General features: G+C 43.5%; 1 long non-coding RNA gene across 2 annotated transcripts; it reads right to left on the minus strand.

Annotated features, from left to right (window-relative positions):
• Window positions 1–218: 218 nt before the first annotated feature.
• On the minus strand, window positions 219–3501 carry LOC120699505. 2 transcript variants are annotated; one of them, XR_005685464.1, is made up of 3 exons: window positions 3015–3466; window positions 2426–2890; window positions 219–1564 (listed from the first exon to the last, which is right to left on the minus strand). It is a non-coding gene; the product is annotated as an uncharacterized LOC120699505 (long non-coding RNA). The 2 variants fall into 2 exon arrangements; XR_005685463.1 differs by having other exon boundaries at window positions 225–2890; window positions 3015–3501.
• Window positions 3502–4068: the final 567 nt, after the last annotated feature.

A 4068-nucleotide genomic window follows, 5' to 3' on the forward strand; every position in this document is an offset into this window, starting at 1 on the left:
TTGTACTACAAACCCTTCGAGGGATGTAATAATTAAACACATGTATGCACTTTTACGATGGTACTAGGTATATGCCCGTGCGTTGCTACGGGCAACAAACTTATCCAAAATTGAACTCAAATATAGCAATACAAAATTGGAAACTATCAATTTCACCACTCAGACTGCAATAGACAAATTGCAAATGTACAGTGAATAGTTGAATCAATATTGACATATTATCAGAAGAGCTGAACTGATAAAGCCTATTATACATAGCATCTCTATGGCTTCTAAAAATCATTTTAATGTGAATATATATCAGGCATAAACAGCCCAAGGAAACAATCACATCTTCATTTATTTGCAGCTCCTTTTTATACTGTCGCTGTTCAAAATCTTCTCAACAAAGTGGATTACTTATTAGGGCCACGTGGAAACTACTTAAGACATCTATAATAGAAATAAATAATTAAGAAACTTGGCTGCTTCCTTATGATGATGTGATCTGCATTGGTGAGCCAGAACCAAGAAGCCAAGACACATCTTTTACTATGGCTAGGCACCATCGAGCCATAATTGGGAAGTAAAAGGACAGGGTGTACCATTGCAATTTGTTCAGCCATATGATGGTTTCCTTCTTCGAAGATGTAAATCCTTGCTTGTTTCATTGTTTCATCCTGTGAAACTGGAGTCAACAAAGTCAAAAGACGAACATAATATGTGCCTCAAGTAAAATACACCTTGAAATCCCATCTTGGTTGAACAAATTTGGCGCTTCAGCAACTTCTATTCATAAACTAAATTTATATAGCACCGCAGTCTTATCATTTCATCAGGTTTTTGTACAAGAAAGAGCCCAAGAAAATAATTAGCTCCAACCACCCCTGCTACAATTCCAATATGAAGGTTTCCAGACCCCATTTATATCAAGAAGATGCAGGGAACAAACACAAGTTTAGAAGCAAAAATAAAAACTATATACTTGCACTCAGTTCCTAGCTACAGTAAAAGCAAGTGTCACACGGTTAGTACATGATAACATCTGCAAAAAGAGAGTATTTACAGTGTACTTCAGTTCACACTAAAAAATTAAGTGACGCTTGAATAGAAGTCACACAACCAAGTTTAAATTGACTGTTGAAAAGAAATTACACAACCAAACTTACCCAAATCATCAATTGAAATTGGATAGTTCTGGAGTCCAACTCATCCATCACTTACCGTGCCACTTCAATCAGCTCCTAAGAAAAATAGAAAAACACACCCAACAATTAGACCACAGAAATGGTAAAACCCTCGAATTTTACATGAACCCACCCTGTGAGCCTGACAAGTGATGACCTCACCATGTACGTGTAAAGGTATTGGGTGAGGTAGTAATAACCTTAGCAAACAATCCATTACCTGGTATTATGTCAAAAACATAATTGGCCTTTTTGTGAGGATTAATGATAGCATAGTGCCTTCATGTTCTCTTTGTGTAAGGAAGATAATACAATAGGCATGTAGAGACAAGAAGCTAAAGTCAGTAAGACAAATAGGTCTTTGAATGGAGACACTCATCGTGTTTCGAAGATGCCATCTGCATGAAAGAATATGAGTGGTAGTTTTATTAGGACATTCCAATGACAGTCAACAAAATTGACTGAAAAGATGCATTCATTAATATGTGTGTAAAACAACATGAAGTTTGCACCAGAAATTAAGAAACATATGACCAAGTGAGCTAAATAGAATATTTTACATTAAGCCGACCTAGTAATGAGAACCAATTGAAACAATAGATCTGTGAGAGCAAATAAGGCATCACATTCTTTCCAAGGAAAGATGCAATCAACCCAATATCGGATGGATCAAGGAAGGAGGAACCAGGGGAGTGCAGTTGACCTTGCTAACAACTCACAATATTGTCGGCCCTTTCCATGCCTCTCCCAGCCCAGGGTTTCCATGTTCCAACCCATCTTTGAAAATCCACCTCTAATTGCGTTACCAGCAATTCATGGGCGGAAATAAATAAAGAAAAAGAACACCCACGTTGAATACAGTATATGACCAACCTTTCTTGCTGGCCCGGTTTCAGTGCTGCTGGACACATCCCTATTCATTTTGTAGAAGACTCGTCTGCATAAGATTTCAATTTCCTTCTATCTTCCATTGAATTCTTTGCCTAACACAACAAACTATCCTAGACAACACCTAACTATTGTTCGTAATACTACCTATCAGAAGCAATTTAATAGTCCATAATGTTTGTCTGAACTCTGATATAAACACATAAACACATCCATGTATGCGCAGTCATAAAGGAAATTACTTTTAGCATAATGACCATTTAATGCCTATAGCTTAATTAGTTGAAGCAAAGTTAAGTATCACTGTCATACAACATGAAGCAAAGTTAAGTATCACTGTCATACAACATGAAGCATTAGCTACTACTCACCTGATTGACAATTGAGAAGATAAGCTCTTTTTCGGCCAAGCTTAGCCTGATAGATTGGATGTGTTAGATAGAGAGAGATCATGGCAGGAGCAAGGTGATTAGGTGAAGATATAGCACCAAGGATCAGCACACCATAAATTCTGAAAATATGATGTCTCAATACTTTTTTCTAGATATAGCCCATGTGCAAGCTTGTTTGCTGGGAATTAGACAGATGCATATGTGCCTCTAGCTAGTTTAGCTCACTGCCGGTCGAGATGTCAGCACAGCAGGAAATCGATCACCAAAGTCGAACACCAATAGGAAGCCAGGCAAGAGCAGCAACAGCCAGGTTCGCCATCGCTTTCTTTAACGCAGCTGCCTGAGCTGAGCCCGTCTACATACCTCGTTCTTGATTACAAAGTGGCAACAGCCCAACAGCCCCTGAAACCATCCAGTGGCCTCCAAGCTTTTCGATGCAAACACCTGGTGACCAAATCGCATCAGATCAGTGACCAAGAGAGGGTCTGATGTTTCGTGTTTGCAGCGCCGGCGCCGAGGAAGACGAACTCGACAGATTTTTGTCGGCAAAGAAAGATGGAGAGGATACCTGGCCGCGGCGGCGAGGACGGATGGCAGGATCGGTGGAGGTGCGGCTCCGGGTCCGTGCGGCGGGGTCGCGGCGCGCGCAGCGTCACAGCGGCGCCGTGGATTGGGGCTGGGAGCGTCGGAGATTTTGGTCGGGGGAGCGTCGCAGCGGCGACGGCACCGTGGATTGGGTCTGGGAGCTGCGACGGCACCGTGGATTGGGTCTGGCGCCATGGATCGGGACGGCGACGGTGATTAGGGGTGGAGGCGAGCCGGGTTTGGGGGAGCAACGCGGTTAGGCTCCGGGTTCGTGCGGCGACGGCGCGACTGGGATTCGGGACGGCGGCGGTGTTTTGGGGTGGGGGCGAGGCGGGATTTTGGGGCGGGGGCGAGACGGAATTGGGGGAGCGACGCAGCTGGGCGACGCGGTCGCCGGGCGACGAACGAAGCGAGGGGGCGACGTACGAAGGGTGGGATGACGAACCAGTGACCCTCTTTTTAGTAGAAGAGATGACTATCATTACTGCCTGAGATATATTCTATATGTGATAGCGAAACTATCACGATGATAGTTCTTATAGAAATCCGGTTCGTTTCAATGGCTACGAGCTTTCAAGGAACATGGTCATTTGATCAGTTAGCCGGGCAATACTTTGGAGGAGCTTCTTTTTATACACCTCCTCCTCCTAGTGAAGGCATGTTTGGAGCTTATCTTGATTATTTCTATAGGGCAGCAGGACCTTCACAGCAGCCTCATCATCCCTAGGAGGCGGATCGTATTACAGCAAGGTCATCTGACACTATCTTTGGACCACCTCTTGGTGTTCATGAGTGGGATGGTCAATCTCCCTCAGGTGGAAATGGAGGTGGCAATGGACAATGAAGGGCCACCATGTTTCTTCTCTCATGAACTTTTTGGTGATAGATAACAAAGGGGGAGAAGAACATGAGATTAAAGCTTGAAAAGGGAGAGGAATCTCAGGGATGAAAGCCTAGAGAAGGAAGGAAGAAAGGAGATCAGTTCAGAGTAGTCTGTCTTAGCCAGACTAGTCTGACCGGTCAGAGGGACTGGTCTG

Source organism: Panicum virgatum, chromosome 3K, assembly GCF_016808335.1.
Source record: "Panicum virgatum strain AP13 chromosome 3K, P.virgatum_v5, whole genome shotgun sequence".
In the NCBI taxonomy this organism is placed as follows: Eukaryota; Viridiplantae; Streptophyta; class Magnoliopsida; order Poales; family Poaceae; genus Panicum; species Panicum virgatum.